We start from the raw sequence: 21,040 nt of genomic DNA, 5'->3' as shown, positions 1-21,040 counted from the left end.
ACTGCCACCATATAAGGACTTTCTCATCAACTGGAGTTCTGTCTGAAGCCTTCAGGAGGTGGACACTGAACCCAGAGAGATTCTCTCTGATCCCCCAATTTTGAGTCCATCAGAAGATGTGTTAAGGGAATTCGTGTCTTCTAAGAAGGGCTTCTTATAGAAACTGTTCATCCTAGTGTATCTATTTTCCTGCCTAAGAGAGCTGAGCAGCTCAGAGGCAGTAACCACAGGGCGTGCAGTGTTTGCTCTCTGAGGTTACTGGTCTGGGATCCTGGGACCTGCAGTTTAGCAGGTCCAATGCTGTCTCTGTTCACAAAGTTGACAAAAAGGCCAGAGCAAAGGAGGTACATTGTTAAATGTAGACTTCAGAGCAGTGTTTCTCTAACTCTAGTCCTTAGACCACCTGCATTAGAGTCTCTTGGGACATTTATTTAAAATGTAGGTTCCAGGGCTCCCTCCATACCTGATGAATCTAAGTGGTCCTCAAGCTTGTTTGGAAGATGGAGTTCTAAGAAGTCATCATGCTCCTTACTAAACATCATGACATATTCATAGTAGAGGTAATCAACTGCATGAGTTAGCATGCTTAACTATAGATTAAGTCATGTTTAAGTCCAATACATTAAACTTGCCTGAGAAATTACGTACACTAAATTAAAAGACAAATGGTTGTGCTGAATGCTCTCCCATTTGCATCTATAGGCCCACTCTCCATCTTTTTCTTTCCTGACCAAGATGGGTTAAATCAACAGGCTCCCTTGCCCACCAGCTTCTGGTTGGGTTTAGCAAGTGGGCAGCATGAGAGCAGAGCAGAGGATGGTAAGGGAAGGAGGGCAGGGTTTTTATCCTCTGGGTTCCTGTGTGGAATGACTACATTGCTCTAATGGAGGTCCCTTCAAGCCCCTCACCAAACAGCCACTGTCTCCAAGTTTGGGCAATTACTCATCCCCTTACCCCTTTAGGCCTAGAGGTGGTAATGACTCACCACTGTTACCAGCCTCAGGGTACTGTTGAATCCCTTACTGATTTCCCCAAGTGCCACCCTACTCTTATCAAACACTTCTCAATTACTCAGTTTCAGTGAGCCCCTTGTTTCTGGTTGGAGCTTTAACTGATACAATAGTGTAATGTGGTTAATTCCACAGGCCTTGGAATTAAACAATACCTGGTTTGAATCCCATCTCTACAACATCCTTGAAGTATGTCTGATCTCAAGTGACACAATTAATTTCTCTGGGCCTAGAGAGATATTCTGGAGATATTCCCCATTGCCTCATAGGCAAAATAACCCATACCAGTCAGGATTCTTGATGCCAACAACTGAATCCAATTCTGGCTATCTTAAATGGCAAGGTAATTTAGAAAGATATCAGTAGCTCATAGAGTCAATAAGAAAGGTGAAGGACCAGGTTTAGAAAGCAGAAGAAACCAAGAGAGAATGGACAGCAGAGGCCAGAGTGGAGGTTATAGCGTGAGGCAGTCTAGTGATGAGCTTGCCATTCATGCCACTGCCCCTGCACACTTGAAGCCACGAAGAACTTGACACCATACTATTCATGGACTCTCAAGGTGGTGTCCGACTGGCCCTGCAAGTTGTATCACATGTGTAGGATCCAGAACCCTGGGCAGAATCATGCATTTGGCCAAGCTTGGGTCAAGTCACAAGCCTGTGCCATAGGTACCAGGGAGAAGGGGTGGAGGAATTTGCTTCCATATCAACAGAGAGGAAAGTGGAGTTCTGTAGCCTAGGGACACCCACACTTTGGAGCATATCCCCCAAAGATAAAAGGCACTGGATGCTGCAGACCCAAAAGATGACAGATATTCACTACAAAGCTGACTGGATTAAATGAGATAACCTAAGCAAAGACCCTGGTATCCAGGTTTTACTTATTTATTTTTAGAGAGAGGGGGAGGGAGGGAGAAAAAGAGGGAGAAAAACATGGGTGTGTGAGAGATACATCAATTGGTTGCTTCTTGCATGCCCCTAACTGGGGACCTGGCCTGCAACCCAGGCATGTGCCCTGGCTGGGAATCAAACCAGTGACCTTTCAGTTCACAGACTGGCACTCAATAATGAGCCACACCAGCCAGGGCTCATACAGAGCTTTTATAGGTATTGGCTATTTGGACCACTTGCCTCAGAATCATCTAGGCTGCTTGTTAAAATGCAGATTCCTGGGCCTTCTCCAGACTTACTAAATCAGAGTCTGGGCGTAGAGCCCAAGCATGTGTATGCTTGCCAGGCTTCCGAGTGACTCAGTCACATGCCCATAATTGAGAATCATGGTGTGAAGTAAGATTAAAGAAGGCATGTCATCAGGAAGGTTTGAACCAGGCCTTGAAAGACAAACCAAATGTGAATGTACAGTTTATTCCAGACAGGGAGAGTGGCAAGAGGTATTGTGGAATGTAGTAGTGGTCAGTGTCCAGTGATGAGAATGTCTTGGTGACCTGAGGAAGTGAGTGGAGTAGAGGTGGGACATCAGATGTTGTCTGGGTTGAGACATCAGATGACATCTCTGGGGTGAGAATTGCTGTGGTGGAGAATGGGGAGCTATCGAGTGTTGCCCAATAGGGTTGGGCATAATGAAAATAGGAAGGAAGATGTCACAAGGGCAGTGATCTCTCTTTTCTCCTTCTTTTGCATTTTCCTGAACCAGTCCCTCTCATCACACTTTCCGTGGGGTTTCTCAATTGCAAAGTAACAGCTAAATCTTGCAGGGTAGATAGAAAATACCCATATGGGCAACATCCTTCACCAACTGCTAGAGCCCCTGGGATGGCCAGCACACAGCAGATGGAATGGAGAGGACAGGGCACTGGGGGTGGCCATGGCTGCAGCCGCCGCTGCTGCTGCTGTGAGTCTCAGGTAAGGAAAGGCAGGGAGAGAGATGCAGGTAATCGAGGGAGGCATCTACTAAGAGGGATTTTATCTCACTTATTTAGGAGGACTGGAATGGGATCAAGGCAAGAGTTAGCGACAGGATTGGGAAAAGGAAGATAATGAATGCAGACTGTGCTGCTTGATCCAGACCCAGCAGGGATCTAGTGCATCTCAAAGCTGAGAAAATTATGTGAAGTCAACCAAACAACTGCTCCTTGTGCTGGGCCCCTGGGAGTTGTAAAGCAGTACAAGGTACAGTCTCCCCTTAGTGGAACATTCAGGCACTGAGGAAGAGGAGCATTAGAAGGGGGAAAGGTAAATAACGACAAAGGGGCCAAGTGGCAACATGAAGACAGAAATACAGCAGAAGTCTAGCAAGGTGCAGGGAGGGATTGCAGAACAGAGGTTCTGCAACCAGACAGAAATGGGTACAAATCCTCTTTCTGCCACTTTCTACATATGTAAACTTAAGAAATCCTCTAACATCTCTGAGTCTGTTTCATTATTTGTAAATAGTGCCTACTTCAGGGGGTTGTCCTAAGAGTTAAACTGCAAACTGATGTAAAACACTTGGCTCAGTAATTAGGGCTTAGGAAGTACGTATTAAAAGTTATGGTGGATGGCAATGATGACAACGATGACGATGATGATGATGATGATGATGATGTAAGGAAGTATAGGGTGATCACTAATATTGAGGGTTGAAAGGAGGCTGGAACTACTCAGTACACTCCCCTCTGGGGCCAAATGGGATGGACATGGGTGGAGAGGAGTGTGAAGAGCATTCAGATGGGGACATCAGGAGCTAATACAAAGTGCTGTATGCCTGAAAGCAAGGGGCATGTCTGAGGAATCAAGTAGAGCAGAAAGGCAAAACTGGTTAAGTTCTCTTTTTATTTTTTTAAAACTTTTTATTATGAAAAATTTTCAATCTACAAAACATAGAAAGAATAGTCACCACAAAACTGATCACCTAGATTCAAACACTGAACCATGATCAATATGGAGCCTCATTTGCTCCATTTGTGTGTACTTGTGTATTGCTGAAAATGCTGAACCATTTCATAGTGGTTTATATGAACCAAGGGCAGGGAGTGCTTGTGGGAGGGGGGTGCAGGGCAGAGGGGAATAAAGGGGAGAAAAATGGGACAACTGTAATAGCACAATCAATAAAACGTACTTAAAAAAAAGAAATTCTAAATTATTCCTAAAGGCTTAATAAACCTACTGGGACTCTCATCTGCCCTCTTGTAGTTGCCAGGTGGTCTGTCTGTAGAGGTTGGGATGGTGGGAGAAATGTTGGCTCCCTGAAGCACTCTGACTTCTCATTCTAGGATTCCAAGCTGCAGCTGGGGAGCCAGTGTGCCTGGAAGAGGGAAGGAAACTGACCATACCCTGTTTTTACAACATCATGCTATACAACTCCAGCCTGAAGGCCTGTCAGGGGGTGGGGAGCCAGGGCCACCCAGAGACACTATTGTAGGAGGGTGCAGCCAAAAGGTCCCCAAATAGAGATTTGGAATGGGGTTCAGAACTCAAGGTGTCCAGGAAATATTAGAAAAATATATAGAATGTCCTCACTCCCCACCCCTGGGGAAGGGACAAATGGAGCAGGGCCATTGAGAGCTGTTTTCCACAGCAACAGCCTTGCAGCTACCCTCTGGTGTGGTCTTTTAACATATCTATAGCCTTTGGCTGGTTGCATAGATATGTTAAATAGCTCTGGCCAAGCTCTAAGCCAGGGAAATGGAAGTAACTTTCCCTAGTTACGGAGCCTGAGAGGCAACTCCCCCTGGTTACCGCGCCTGTACCTGCGTGAGAACTTGGAAATGATTGGTTCCATGACATGGGGCCACACCTGCCCAGACCCACAATGGCGGTCCAGTAAAGCTGGAAGGCTTTGAGAGTTCTGGCATGTGAGGCCGAGTGTGGGAGGAGTCGGAAATTGCGCTGCAGAAGAAGATTGGCGCGGGATTTAAAACCCCAGACTGGGCGGCCATTGAGGAGAGAACCATGCGGCTTCAGCAGAGTGGGGACTCCCACAGCCGTGCAGATACCTTCCGGGATGCAGCCGCCTGCAGGTCCTCTACCACCCGGCTCCAAGCCCCAGCCGGCTCTGCAGCTGCGGCCGCGAGAAGGGGCCACCAGTAAGTGACTCGGGAGCACTGGGTCACTGCCCGGCCTCCGCAGCCACCGCCAGGCCTCCGCAAGCTGCGCCCACGCTCTCACCGCTCTCGGGCTCAGCTAACCTTGCAGCCACCTGCTCTGGCCAAGACACAATGAGCTCTGCGCTAGCCCTCTCGGTGCTGCTGCTGCCGCCGCTGCCGTCGGTGCCATCGCTGCCGTCGCTCTCCCAGAAAGGGGGATTTCCCCCCCCCCCCCCCCCCCCGCAGCCATGGGAAGAATCACCATGCGGCTTTAGCTGGAGATCCTGGCAACACAACCAATGATGCTAGGAACTAAGGAAGGCCTGCCAGCTGAGTACAAATTACTAGGAAAAACCAGGAGCTGCCTAAGACACGAACTTCTATTTCTTCTCCTGAGATACGGTACCCCAGACTGGGCAAAGGAGGGAAGGAAGGACTGTGTGTGTTTGTGGGCGTTTCAAGGGCCTTTGGGATTTTAACAAAGACATTAAGTCATTACTTTTAATCTGTATAACTTGAATAAATAACTCTTTTCTTTTTCACCAATCTCTAGCATGGAGAGCTATAATTCTCTGGCTTAGAGAAAGGTGAACCTAGTACAGGGGGACCCCAGGAGAAACGGAGATTAATTCCCTAGCATTGTGGGACCCTCTTCCCTGGTGGCCAGTCGGGGAGGATCATGGGAAACCACATGCGAAGTAGCTTTAAAGTAATGCAGCTACTTGTATATACTCAGTAAAAGCCCACCAAAACTAGCCAGGAAGGATCCACCCTATAAGAATAAAGTCCCTCCAGCCCTTGAGGTCAATCTCTGCTTGGAGTTGACCTGCTCCCATGTTCTCTTCTATGAACTCTGGGTGTTCGGTTCAATTCTTTGTCCCGATCACTAAGAACCTGGTTACCTGTGCCTACCTGTGACACTATTATGCACCAACACTAGAAACTGGGACCTAAACTGAGCTCAGGATGGGAGATACCTACTAGGGGATTTCCCACCAACACCATATTCATGGTCACAGTGATAGAGCTCTGGAGGCAGGACTTGGGGCTGTATCAGTGTGCAACTGACCTCTCCCCTCAGAAGCCCGTTGTCCTGCCTCCTTGGATTTGGATGGTACAGTGCAAAGGTGAGCAGCAGCGAGAGCCCAAAGAGGGAAGGGTTGTGTAGGCTGAGCTCCTTAGCCACAGGCCAGGGCCCCATCTGCCACCAGGGCTGCTTTGGGGAGAGAGCTAAGTGTAATGGGAAAAGCTCACTACCCAAAATCAGAGCATCTGGGTCTTCCATTGTCTCGCTTTGTGACTTTGAGAGTCATAGATCCTCTCTGGGTCCCAGTTTTCTTGCCTATTAATGCAAGAAAGTTGACAAGATGATCTCAAAGATCCCCTTCGTGGCAGAGTACCTTCGAGAGAAACCAGGTAACTGAACACTGACTATGCATAGCCCAGCATCACTGCTGCCTCCGTTGTACAAGGGAAGAAGGCTCAAAGAGGTTATGCTGCTCACTGTCTCTCAGCTGATCGTGGTGCAGCTGGGATCTGACAGAGACCCATCTGATTTGATTGTCCTTGGTGAATCCTGGAAGTGGGCCCAGTGTGGCCAGTAAAAACTGTCCCCTTTCTCAAGGGATTTAAAAGGGAGCAGATAAGTAACAGATACTAGGCAGAAAGATGAAGGACCTTTCACTGACCTTGAACTGCTTCTTGTCGGTGGGGGCTCTGACAGCTGTCCCCCTCTTTTCTTAGAAAGCCTGTCTACCCACCTAACCTAATACTCCTGCCTCACATTTCTCAATAAATCTCCTCCTTTTGAGCCAGTGAGTTGGAGAGGACTCTACCATGCAGGACCCTGCTCATCCATTTCCTGATAACCCAAAATGTGTGAATATTAAGGCAGGGCTGGGCTGAAGCTGAACTTCATAGTGGTGTCTGGAAACAAAGAGCTGACCGAGCAAAATGACTGCTATAGGCAGCAGTGGAGGGAAGCTACCGAAGCCACATAAGAACAACAAAAAATCCTCCACTTCTTTAGAAGCATCCAGTGGTACCCAGTAATTAAGAGCCTGGTTACAAATGATTTATACAACCAGTTAAGCAGTTCCAATGTCTTCTACCCAGGAACATTTTATTAATTCAGTCTTAGTACCTGTACATGTGGAAGTACTAAAACTGTTGCTCTTTATAAAGGCAAGTGGGGCCATTGCAGGAGAATAAAAAGTGCTCTGGCCTGGATTTCCCCTCCCTCTCAACCCTGAACCTACTCAGTGACCTTGAGCAGGCTCCTTGTTCTCTTCTTGGCTTTCTCTGGTGTGACATTCAGTGGCTCCAATTCTCTGGGTTTCTCTGTATTGAAGTTCAGAGAAACAAAGGCCTTATATTTGAGCCTCAGCAGAGTTTACCCACTCCAATAGACAGCTTGGGCCCACCAGGTCTGAATCCATCATTTAATAGCTACCTGGTTCTTTAACTCCAGTCTTAATAAAGAGAAATAATGGAGAATAACCGAGTGCATATTGAAAGAGAATGACATCAAGTTTAATGCGGAATAAATGTGAACATAATTATTTTTGTCAAACCACAAACAAGTGGAGTTTTCACAGCAGTAACTAGAGAAAACTTTAGGCTGATGGAGCCAAGGAAACTGAGTCTAGTACGGATGGTTCCTGCCTGAAGCGCTGACTGGTCTCCCAGGGGAGACAAAAACAGAGTCTCGGAGAAGGACACCTGCAGTAAACCCTGAGGTGGGCTGAAGAGGGGATGGCAGGCAGGCGCTGCTTTTAGTGGGGTTCAAACAAATGAATGGAGACTTCTCTCTGGAGTGGTGCTGCGCTTGCCCAGGGATAAATGGACTCACCCTCAGTGACTTTTGGGGAATCCTTCTGTATTTTTCTTCACTTTTCCATGTCGGGGAGAGCATGGCAGCTGGTGGCCACAGAAAGAAACTTACTTAATGTGATGCTATTCGGAGGTGATGGATATTGTCCATCCAACCCAATTACTGGAGGAGAGACTTGAAATGGGAATTTAAGGGAGAGTGGGTGGGCCGGGGGAGGCAGGAGGAGAGAAGTCCCCTGCTTAATGGACAAGCTCCATGATGGGCCAGAAGCAAGAGCAGGGCTTGTTGTGGGCACAGTGAGCAGGCCACTTGACTGTGATGCGCTGACTGGATGTGGGGGCTGAGAGATAAAAAATTAGGCCAGGCTCATTGGACAAGACTCTGAAGGGTGAGACCAGCAAAATGTCACAGGAATACACAGGAAAGTCAGGAGACAGGGGTCCCTGTGCTGGCTCTGCTGATGTCTACTGAGTGACCCTGATATTCCCTGTTCATCTTATTCTTTAGGGGTTAGATTGGATGGTGTTGACTGCTGCTTCTACCTTTGACCTTCTAGGACCCTGTGAATGTTGATACCTTAAATAGAGAGTACAGCCCCATGCCAATGAACTTGGGAGATGGCTGCTCAGCCCATAGAAGAAAAATTGTTCCAATCGTCTTGGAGATTCCTCTCCAGTTCATGTTAAGTCAGCCAGCTTGTGCCTGGCAAGCTCAGGGTATGCTTTCCCACCTTTACCAAGCATTCTCTGGGCACCCAGTAGGGGCCTGGTGTCAGTCAAGGCCCTCAGGAGTTTTTAATCTCTTTTGGAATGTGGCACCTACCAAAGAGAACCAACCCTAAAGGGCAATCTGGATTCAGTGTAAGTTGTATCTGAATGAGGGTTGCTGCACAGAGCCCATAGCAAAGCAGAAGAATACTTTGGGATTATTATCTGGGACTCTTGGCTCATGCCTGTTATGTGGGCTCCAGAGAGCCAGGCTAGACCGCATGAAGGACTGGCTCCTGATCCAGCAGGCAGAGGGAATCCTGAACCCCAGCAGGTTGAATGACCTTCACTTCTATTTCTCTCCTGAAGTCCTCAAGCAAGCCTTGAATGTTATTACCTCAAAACAGTCACAGAGAGAAGGAGTTGAGGGTTGGGGAGCTAAGATCATAAAGGTGTATTGTACCCCCGATGACAAGGCATCTCCTAGAAAATATGGCCCAGGTGTGAATGGAATCTGAGTAATCAGTGGCCTCTTCCTTGAAATTACAGGAATGGAATCAGCAGAAGTCCTTCCCTACTCAGGGTTGCTGGAGCACAGGACTGGAAGTGGGTGTAGAAAACACTACCTAGGGGAAGAGAAGGCAGCAGAAGAGTAATAAATGCAGAAGAGGAGGTGGCCGCCATGCCAGGAGCATATAGATGGTGGGAATGCCCTCACAGTGTGTCAGCTACAAAGGTAGACAATTTGGCTGAGTGGAGAGGAGATGGGTAGGGTTAAGCAGGCCAGTGAATTCAGACTGTGAGAGCCTTGGTGCTGTGCAGTCTTGTACACTTTGTCCTATAGGTAGTAGGGGCAGGAAGGGCTTCCCCTGGCCTCTAGAAGAGTGAGGGCTCAGTGCAGAGTGGCCCTGGAGCTGTGTGCAGGAGGTACACAGAAGGGAGATATTAGAGGCAGAAGACCAGGTAGATTTCTTTAGGGTGAAAGCCAGGGCAGAAGATTATGGGAAAAGTAAGACCAGCTTCAAAGTGGGCAATGCCCTGCCTGGCTGCTCTCATGACCAAGAGGCAGGGAGCATGCTGAGCTTCAGAGCAGAACATTTGGCAGACACCCACCCTTTGGGATTCAGGAGGGTCAAACCTAGGACACCAACGCTTGTGCTTGACTTCCCAGCCCTACCGCTTGCCCTTGCCCTATCCAGTTTGCCGATACCGGCCACTGTTCTGACATGCAGATTTTCCTGAGCAAGGGCCTGGTGTTTTCAGTCCTGTTTGTCCTTCTCTGGAAATGCTGGGCCTCAGGTGAGTGGGGGCTGGGGCCAAGCCTGGAGTGGAAGTGGATGAAGGGACCCAGGCAGTGGCTGCAGATGTAGGTTTAGAGGGACCATGTCCCAGGGGTTCCTCAGAGCTTCTCCCCTGACTTTCCCCACTTCTGTTCACAGGAGTCTTTGTGCAGGAGGCAGGGCCAGCCCTGGGAAAGATGTGAATGGCCCTGGTCTGGGCTCCCCAGGACAGAAGGACCTGGGGGTGGGAGAGGCCTGCTGTTTTTGCTGCTTGGCATCCAGTCTTTTTTTTTTTTCTCCTAGAGGAGGGAGGGAGAGTAAAGCAGGGGCTGCATGGATAGATGGTTTTAAAACACTGTCTATTTTTCTCACTCCTCAGGCGAGCCAAACCCAGGGAATGAGCAAAGTCATCCTTCCAGGAGCTGAGCAGTCAGGACTTCCTCCCCTAGCAAACATTGCATTCCATGTTCTGTTCAGTAAATAAACTAAATAAACAAACTTCTCTCTCAGGTAATTCAAAGGCTTCCTAAATGTTTGTGAGATCTCTACCCAGCCATTTTCTTATTCGGAAAGAGAAAAATAGTAATGAGTGGAGAAGTGTGGGGAGCTGGGTGGAAAGAGACCCACTGAACTAATCAGAGGCCAAGAAAATGGCAAATAATCTTTGCATTAAATGCAACAACTGGCAGTCAAAGTATAATTCAAATGAACCTTATGTTTGCTCCCTTACTGCTGTCCAGACTCGCCCTGCCAGGGACATCTCTGGCCCTCTGCTGGAACCTATGGCAAGACCCAGCACTCTTCTGGTCAACTTTTAAAAACATTTTATTTAATTTTATTTTTAAATTAAATTTATTAGAGTGACATTGGTTAATAAAATTATATAGGTTTCATCTTCTGGCAATTTTTAAAAATTAGACGTTACTTTTTAGAGCAATTTTAGGTTCACGTCAAAATTGAGGAGACAGGACAGAGCTCCCATGTAGCTCCTGCCCCCATAGGCACACAGCTGCCCCACCGCCCACAACCTATCTCATACACACTGTCATCCACAGACACACTTTACCACTCATTTCGTTTAATGTGTGTGTGTGTGTTACCTTCCCCATCTTCATCCCGTAGCTGTGCTCCCTACCCTTTCTCCCCATAGGCATCCTCTTAATATATTTAATGTACTTTCCATACATGTAGTTACATTTGTGTAGTTCCTTGAAAATACATAGAAGTGATTCATGCACTTTATTTTATACAGACTTCACTCTAAGCTTCTGGAAATGACTCTCAAAGCCATTCTTTTTTTTTTTTTTTATCAAAGATGTGCACTTCCATGGAAAACTGCATTGTGTCTAGCACACTCTTGTGTTCTCCAATTCTGATTCAATGAGAACTATTTTATAATTCTGTAAATTGTAGGTAATTGACAGACATACAAATTCTGTCTTCCTTCCTCTGCTGTGGGAGGGATGAAAACCCTAAAAGTGGTTTGTCTTCCCACGCAATTCATTTTAACATTTCTTTATTTGTTATTTTTTAAATATATTGTGTTGATTATGCTATTACAGTTGTCCCATTCCCCCCCTTTAGTTCATGTCCATGGGTTGTACATAGAAGTTCTTTGGCTTCTACATTTTCCATACTATTCTTAACCTCCCCCTGTCTATTTTCTACCTACCATTTGTGCTACTTATTCCCTGTACCTTACCCCCCTACTCTCCCACGGATAACCCTCCATGGGTTATCTCCATTTCTGAGATTCTGTTCGTGTTCTAGTTGTTTGCTTAGTTTTTTTTTTTAGCTTCAGTTGTTAATAGCTCTGAGTTTGTTGTCATTTTACTGTTCATATTTTTGATCACCTTCTTTTTCTTAGACAAGTCCCTTTAACATTTCATATAATAAGGGCTTGGTGATGATGAACTCTCTAAACTTGACCTTATCTAAGAAGCACTTTATCTGCCCTTCCATTCTAAATAAAAACTTTGCTGGATAGAGTAATCTTAGATGTAGGTCCTTGCCTTTCATGACTGTGAATACTTCTTTCCAGCCCCTTCTTGCCTGCAAGGTTTTTTGGGAGAAATCAGCTGACAGCCTTATGGGAACTCCTTTTTAGATAACTGTCTCCTCATTTTGGCAGCCTCCCTGTGTTTGTTTCTATATATTAGGTAGAGCTGCTATGATTTCCAGTCTTTGTAGCATGGCCCAATGTAGTAGTTGTCCTGTAGTGTCTGGTGGAACATCCACCCCTATCACTCAAGCTGGGAACTCAAGGTGCACCCCTTGTGTGGGCTTCTTCCTGTAGTTGAGACTTTATTGCTGTTGGCAGGTCAATGGGAGGGATTTACCCAGGCCAGCCAGCTGTAAGGATTGGTTGTGACGACTGACCACCAACTTCCAACCTCCCTGGAGGATCAGCTGTGCAGGGGCAGGGTAGTGATTCTCTGATGTGGTCTGTAGCTGTCCACTGCGTGTGCTGATCCTGGTTTCCCAAGTGGTGCAGGCCAAGGTCAGCCCTCACCTGTGTTTTGCTTGGGGCACCCTGCCTGAGCTATAAAGCAATCTGAGATGGCTGTTACTTGTGCTGGACTTTGAGATTCCCAGGCAAAGCTAAGCTATGAATCTAGGCTGGCTGTTGCTAGTGCCAGGCCTGGGGCCACTTAGCAAGAGGTATGGGGACTGGGGGCTGGCTGTTGCTTGTTTGAGAGGATTTAGGAAGTTGTGAAGCATGGACCAAGACCATTCATATGGAAAAGTCACTGTTAATAGCTTGGATGGGCCCATAAAGTGGGTGGGACAGAGTCTCAGGGGATCTCCAGGAGAGGGTAAACTGTGTTAGGTTGATGGAGTCTCAGATATGGCTTCAGCCTACTAGCTCTGTGTGGGGAGAGTTTAGAAAAGGGGCAATGGCCTCCACCCGCCTTTATGACTGGGAGAAAACTGTCCCCTAGCTCTTGCCTTGATGCCAGACACTTCAGTTCCTCCCTGTATGTCACTGGTGCCTTTTAAGCTGCTGCTCTGGTGCTAGAGCTCCGAGGGAGTGAGTCTAAGTATGTATGTGTGTGTTCTTTAAGAGGGACTGCTTGGGATTCCAGAAGTTTCTTCTACCAACTCAATCTCTGCTGTTTTTTGCAGCCAGAAGTTATGGTGACTTCTCTTCCTGGCACTGGAACCCTGGGCTTGGGGGCCTGTTGGGGGGCTGGGACTCCTCACTCTCAAGCTATCCCTCCCAAGTTTTTATCCACCACACATGAATGTGGGACCAGCCTGTTCGGCATTTCTGCCTCTCCTACAAGTCTGGATGAATGTGATTTCTTTAATTCTGTAGTTGTCAGACTTGATTTCTGATAGTTCTCAGTGATGGTGGTTCTATATTTTAGTTGTAATTTCAATGTGGTTGTGTGAGGAACTGAGCCATGCTTACCTATGCCTCCATCTTGAGTGGAAGTCCAGAATGTATAGCCTTTAAAACACCACCTCCCCCCAAAAACCTCATTCAAAGGAAAGTAGGAAAATAATAAAAATAACTAAATTAACAATAGTCATGGGTGTAAAGTACAGCATAGGGAATATAGCCAATAATATTGTGATAACTAGGTATGGTGCAAGGTGGGTACTGGGAATACTGGGGAGAACATTTTGTAAAGTGTGTGATTGTGTAATCATTATGCTGTAGACCTGAAACCAATATAAAATAATATTAGGGAAAATGCAGTTTTGTTGTTAAAAAAAGAAAAAGGAATAGATTCTCAGTTGGGTTTTTAAAAATTTTCTATAACAATAAATAAAAAGTTGGAAAATATACATGGCTAATATGAAACAAAATAATAGTAACAATCTTAACATTGAACAAAATAGAATTTAAGATAAAGGTATTATGAGACAAAGATTTATAATAAGCACTGATAATAGGTACATTTGAATAAGAATATAGAACCATCATAAATATATATACACCCACATGTATGGCCATAAAATATACCAAGCAACATTATGAGAAATGCAAGAAGTGAATAATTGTAGTTGGAGAGTTACATCCCTCTCAAAAGACTAGATAGATCAATGAAACAAAAATAAACAGAGAAGTCAAAGTTCTAAAGCAGAAGATAATAAATTTTAGGTATCATACATATTTATACAATATTGAGTCGGCCAAAAAGTTACGTTTTCTCTGCAGCATGCCTTTAGTAGTGCTTAGTTGGCTTCAGTTTAATTTGAGACAATTTTGTTAAATTGTATTATGACAGCTGTCATATCAGTGTGCATTTAAAAAAACTTATTGAAATTGGTGAATTTTTGTGCAGCCATTTTAATATTGAAGATGGAAGAAGATATGCGACATTTTTGGTGCATTATTTCAAGAAAGGTAAAAATGCAACTGAAACAAAGAAAAAGATTTGTGCAGTGTGTGGAGAAGGTACCGTGACTGATCAGATGCGTCAAAAGTGGTTTGTCAAGTTTCTTGGTGCTATCAATATTTTGGCCAAAGAATTCTTTGCTGTGGGTGTCTTATGCATTGAAAGATGTTTAGTAGCACCTCTGGCTTCTACCCAATAGAAGTCAATAGTGGGAGATAGCTGACATACTCAAAATATCCAAATCAATAAAGTTATTAGTGAAATGAAGACTGAGTCTTTTATCTTATGGAAAAAACTAAACAGACTTTTTGGCCAACCCAATACTCATAAATATGTTATATATATTATAATATACTTATAATATATAATAAACTATATTTTAAGATATTTTAAGCATTAAACTATGTATTTACATGTTTAAAATGTTTTCAATTTATAAGTGAATTATGAATATTCAATAAATATTTATACATTATTTATAAAATATATACATATATACACACATATATAACACTATATAAATAAAAACAGATAATATATATCCTTCCAAATATACAGACTATTTACAAAAGTAGACTTTGTATGAGGAAATAAAAGAGGCTTAAATAAATTCCAAAGAATTAATATGATATGCAATACATTCTTCAAACATAATGCAAGAAAATTAGAAACACATAGAGCTAAAGCTAAAATAGCATGTTTTGAAACAAAGTAATAGTAACATATAAATCATTAAGTATATAATAAAATATAGTATGATAGTATAGATACTACATATCACATAAGGCAGAGCTAATAGAGGGAAAATAAATAACTTTAATACATTTGTCAGAAACATAAAAGGTTAAAAATAGATGAACTAAGCACTTATGTCAAGAATATGGAAAGTGAGCAACAGAACAAGTTTGAAAAAATTTAAGAGAGAAAAATAATAATGGTGAGGGTCAAAAGTCAATTAAAAGGTAGAGAGATTAAGAAAACATGATTTGTTCTTTGAAAAGTTTAATAAGATAGACCTACTTCTGCCAAGACTGATGAATATAAAAGATAAATGAACAACAAATTGAAAAAAAAGAGGAAAATAGTGACATGTTCTACAAAGATTTTTAAATAAATAAGTAAGTCCTGAGGCCCTGGCCAGGTAGCTCAGTTGGTTACAGCATCATTCCAATTTGCCGAGGTTTATCCCCCATCAAGGTACATTTAGGAATCAACCAGTGAATGCATAACTAAGTGGAACAACAAATTGATGTCTCTCTCTCCCTCAAATCAATCAATCAATCAATCAATCCTAAACAAATACACTTTGAAATCCTAGAAGAAAACAAATTCCAAAAAAACCCCAAAATGACAAGAAAAAGTAGATTGGAATAGATTGATAAATATTAGAGCAATTGAAATATTAGATAAAGAAAGATCCATCCTCACAGAAATTTCACGACTTAGTTGATTTTGTAGGTATCACCAATCTTTTAAGAAACATTTGATTCTTATTTATTTATTTATTTATAAAAGTTCTGTTTACTCTGACAAAAATGTTTACCACTGTGTACATTAGAAATGTAAAAACAAAATACAGCAATCAGCACCACATAAATGCAAACTAAACAGAACCAGCGATGAGAATAGAATGTAGTGCAAGCCAGAAGACCCTCATTGCCAGACTGAAACAAGAGGGATATTCTTATAAATGGTTAAGAATACCTGATGTGACAATATTCTGTGTGGGATTTCTTTTAAAAGAGAACTTGAATTTCATGAAAAACAAACATCTCATTTAAAATAAAGCAAAATTTGCCCTGGCCAGTGTGGTTCTGGTTGGTTGGAGCATCGTCTTGTGAACCAAAATGTTGTGAGTTTGATTCCAGGTCAGGGCACATACCCAGGCTGCATGTTCGATCCCTAGTCAAGGTACTTACGGGAGGCAGCAGAGTGATATTTCTCACATTGAAGTTTCTCTCCCTCTCTCTCCCTCCCTCCCCCTTCCTTCCTCCTTCTCTGAAAGCAGTGAAAAAATGTCCTTGGGTGAGGATAAAAATAAAGTAAAATAAAGCAACATTTTAGGCACAAAAGTGTTCTATATTCTGAATTTGCCTTTTGGTGAACGACGATGGAATGCCAATGCCAAGTCCAGGTCCTTGGGCCAGAGATTGCTTGTCAGCTATATAAGCATCCAGGAAAGAGCACCAAGAAAATATAAATGAGTTAAGTTTGATACAGTTGACAATAAACTCTACAAGGTAATATGGTACTTCAGCATAACTGAGAGTCTGAATTTGAAGTACAATTTTCTATAAATGGAAGATACTATTCTAGAGTGAAGAAAATATAGAAGTGAAAAAATCTGCTTTGCACCATTACTAGGATGACTGGTTTCTTAATTCAAAATGATTATTTGATTGAGAATATATTGTCACAACAGAACATGCTTTGCAACATTAGAGTGATCTGCTGTCATGGAGAGTAAAGTGAAAGATGTCCTCAAATGATCTTTTATCTTATAAAAAGATCAGCATTTTATTATTTGATATTTTCTGGTATTAAGATCTGACCTGGTATTATATACTAAGAGGCTATCCCACCTTTAGTAAAATCATTTTCAATATTACGAGCTTACAAGTCACATACATATAATAGGAAGTTTCATTTTACTCAGCATCTCTTAAGGGAAGTAGTGAGATTATCAATATGCAGTTAAATAATGTATGGCATCCAAACCATACATTCTGAGTAAGTACCAAACACTTTTTCAAAATACCACATTTTGCCTTGTATAATGCAGATTTTTTGCCCAAATATTTGAGGGAAAGTAAGCATTGTATGTGTGTAGTACTTGAAATACCTTGTATCTGTTCCCATGTTTTGTAAATATTTGTTACAAAAAATTTCTTGTATTATAATATGTTCAAAAATAAATGTTAAAATTCATTTATAGTACAAAAACCCAACTATCTAAATATAAATAAATGAATAATTAAATTAAAAATTAAAATAAAAGATATTTTTCCTGAAAGTTTGGACCAAGAATGTGGGTGCACATTATACACAGCAAATACGGTATGTCTCAGTATGACAAGAAGAAAATTTTCCCACAGCCAGAGGTGTACTGACTGACAGGGACAGCCGCTCTCACTCTGGCAGAAGAACTCGAAAAATGGCTAATGCTTTCAGGCTCTGAGGAGCTGCTGCTGCTTTCGCTCCATCGGAAACCACTCCCAACAACAGCCTTGGATGATGGAGTGTCCTCAGATTTTGTTTGATGTTTTCTGAAATGTAACTGATTATTGACATCCAGTAATCACTTTTCTAGCTCTGTTTTCTGATTTTTTTTTCTTTTTTTCTGTGAATGAAGCTCTTCTTTGGACTTCATTATTTTCTTACCACGTGAGGCTTTAGTGGTCTTTTTCTTAGACATGCAGCAACATATAATCTAGTTCTCTCACTGCTGTTGCCTTCAATGTTTCAAAATCAACCTCTGATTCAGCACAGTTGGAATTCCTCGGTGAAGGCTCTCTGGATTGTATTGTATGAATGCCCTTCCCAAGTTTATCTCCAGGGATTTGTTTATATCCAAATTTAGCTGCCTTTTCTCCTCTAGTTCATAGGTTCAGTGTTATCTTCATCCTCGGGTTTCAGAGCCAGCACTGCTGTTTCCTCTTCTTTGACTGCATTGCTCTTGGACTTTTCTTTCAATTTCATTCGCTTAAAATTTTTTCTTTGATTTTCATCTCTGTTATTAACACTTTCTTTTTTCTTTTCCCTTTCAGACTTTTCATTCTTTTTCTTTAGCTTATGGAAGGTACTTGAGACAGAGCGTGTAGTTGTTGAACAGCTTTATGCCGCTCCTGAAGCTTTGCAACTCTCTGAACTCGTTCATCTTCAGAATCACTGGAAAAGTTATCTTCAGAGGAAGCTTCACTGCTGCTTTCTCTACCAAGGGTTTCTGTGCTGTTTTGATGTTATATACAGGCATACAGGCTCACCTGAGACCTTTGCAAAACGTATTTCAAAACATCCTGGAGCATTCTTGCCATTGTCACCACTTCATGACCTGGAGGACTGTATTTGTAGCAATTCATGAACATTAATCTAACATCTGCAGCAAATTTGTTTGCATCCTTATGTGCTTGGTTGTTCATTTTTCTCTTCATAGTTCTAAGATCCTTTGGGTTTTTCATCATATCATAGTAGTTATGGGCTCCCAATGCATTAACATCAAGAAGATTACAAAGGGCCATGCATATGAAAAGTGCTTCTTTGCAAGGATTTCTTTAAGAATCTCACTACAGTTTCTTAACTGTTTGGCTACTTTAACACTCTTTACAATTTAATATTGTTGCCGAGAATGCAGCAAAACATTCTTTAGCAGTTTCTTTTATAGGTGGCATTTTTGCTTTTTCTTTCTGTAAGTGCTGGGGAAGATTCACCCCTTGCTTTAACTACTGAAGTTGTAGGAGTTGTCGTATCTGCTTCCTTCTTCATACCCTCTATAACCTGGACCACTGTTGGTGAGGAAGCATTGGATAGATACAGCACCTTGTGCCGTACTTAAAGGAGAAATAGATGTTTCAGGAAATACAGAGGGACTCACTTGCTGCTCAAATACTTTTTCTGATGCTGTAGGAGACTGCTTTTCTTTAACAGAAGAAACTGCTACATTCCTTTTTATTTAAATAATTCATTTTTTAAATTGTTGACACTATTACAGATGTCCCCTATTTCCCTCCCTTTCCCCGCTCTACTCAGCCCCTACCCCATTTGTGGCCTTCAGGACATTGTTGTCTGTGTCCATGGACTATGCATATATGTGCATACGTTCTTTGGCTACTCTCTTCCAGTCCCCCACCTCCCTTCTGAGATCTGTCAGTCTGTTCATGTATCCGTGTCTCTGGTTTTATTTTGTTCATCAATTTATTTTGTTCATTAGATTCCACATATAAGTGAGGTCATATGGTATTGGCCTTTCTCTGACTGGCTTATTTCCCTTAGTATTCTGCAGATCCATCCATGCTGTTGCCAAGGGTAAGAGTTCCTTCTTTTTTACAGCTCTGTAGTATTCCATTGTATAAATGTACCACAGCTTTTTTACTCACTCAGGTACTGATGGGCACTTGGGCAACATGTTTCCAGATCTTGGCTATTGCAAATAACCCTGCTATGAAAACAGGGGTGCATATATTGTTCAGCGCCTTTCTTTATGCTTTCCTTACCACCCACAACTTGCTCTTCTTGTGGCATCTGTAACATTTCTGTGTAAACAACTGCTCTAGAGCTTGTGCCATAAGCACAATGTCATTTCCAGGCTTCTTGTATAAATGGCAATTTGGAACATCATATTGAAGTCTCCTATACATTTTGAAGCCTGCACGTAATATTTATGTTCTAAGCACTTCTAAATTGTACTTAAATCCATTGGGCTTTTTATAATGGTGTAATAATCAGGCAACTTTAGTTTCACAGCAGCCACAGACTGCTCAAAGGCCAGGAAAAGCTATGCTTTCATAAAGCCTTCAAGACAATCTGTTTTGTAGCTACTGCAGTTGATTTGTCAATTGCCATTTGTCTTGGTATTTTAGTACTCTGGTGGTGGAGGGTTAGCAATAGCTGTTTGTCTACTTGGCAGAAATGTTCTTGGTTGCTTCAACCAACTGAGCCACACTGGCAAGGGCAAGGAAGGACTTCCTGAACAGCTTCAAAAGCTCAAATCATAAGGCAAAAAATAGTTGATTTGATTCCATCAAGATTGAAGGATTCTATTCAATGAGCAAAAGGGAAAGTTATGGGAAAGTTATTAAGCAGATGACAGGCTGGGAAAAATTAACTGAAAATGCCTAAAACTATCATGATAATACAATCTATAACATACAAGGAGCTATATTAACCAACGAGAGAGACAGGTGTCCCAGTGGGAATGGGTAAAGCATGTGAAAGGCAGTTTACAGAAGAGGAAATCCAAAAGGCATCCAAGTGATGTTCACACTTGTTAGCAATCGAGAAATGTCCATTAAAACAACCATGAAGTGCCAGTTTACACCTTTCCAACCAGCAAAATGAGGACACAGTGAAGTGCTTGGTGTCCCTGCACTTCAGGGACACCAAGCACTCTTGGTGCTTTCTCTTGGTCCCTGCTCTGGGAACGTGGCACCCAGGAACTCCAATGCAAGTGTAGATGGTCACAGTCACTCCTGCCTCCCTGGCAGCCCACAGGTGAGAGGACAAGCTTCTTAGAATTCCCAGAGCATGTTAGGGACCATCCAAGACATCACAGGGGAAAAATGAGGCCCAGGGGTCGCCAGGGGTCACCATGGGCTGGCTGGTCCAAAACTGTCACCCTGCCACTTAGGAACAGAGACAGGGCAAAGACCAGGCTCCTGACTGCTGGGACCTGAGAGTCCTCCCCAAGACCCTCTTTGTGACTTCCACACCTGGTCTTCCTAGCCCTGATTCTGGAGCCTTCTCCCATTCCCTAACCCCCCAAATCTGCCTTTCTTTTCTGGCCTCAGTAGCTTCCTGTTGATGGTCCAGCACGATAGCTCTGTCTTTTCTAAGCTAGTAGGTTTCTTCCTACCTCCTGGTTCTACTCTCCCCTGCTCCACCCCCCAATCCACTGATCTCTGATCCCTATTGGTGCTTGGAGCCAGCCTTTTCCTCCACCCAAGACTCCTGGGTTCCCTATGACTGGGTCTCCTCAGAGGCCCAGAGAGAACCCTGTAACCCTGTCCCCTTCTCCTGTGTGCATTGCCCCTGCACAGTCAGTTCAGGGCGGTCCTTACACATACAAACAAGCTCCAACCACAGGGGACCTGGCTCCGGGACGCTATAGGAGCAGCTGATATC

At 43.3% G+C, this 21,040-nt stretch overlaps 2 pseudogenes; one reads left to right on the top strand and one right to left on the bottom strand.

The window, feature by feature from the left end:
- Positions 1 to 3,499: 3,499 nt before the first annotated feature.
- LOC114494967 lies at positions 3,500 to 10,280 on the top strand (annotated as a pseudogene).
- A 6,987-nt stretch (positions 10,281 to 17,267) lies between these two features.
- On the bottom strand, positions 17,268 to 19,820 carry LOC114494966 (annotated as a pseudogene).
- Between the last annotated feature and the right edge of the window lie 1,220 nt (positions 19,821 to 21,040).

This window comes from Phyllostomus discolor, chromosome 4 (assembly GCF_004126475.2).
Source record: "Phyllostomus discolor isolate MPI-MPIP mPhyDis1 chromosome 4, mPhyDis1.pri.v3, whole genome shotgun sequence".
NCBI lineage: Eukaryota > Metazoa > Chordata > Mammalia > Chiroptera > Phyllostomidae > Phyllostomus > Phyllostomus discolor.
Note: the sequence above shows the minus strand (reverse complement) of the source record. Positions and strands in the feature narration are given on the sequence as shown.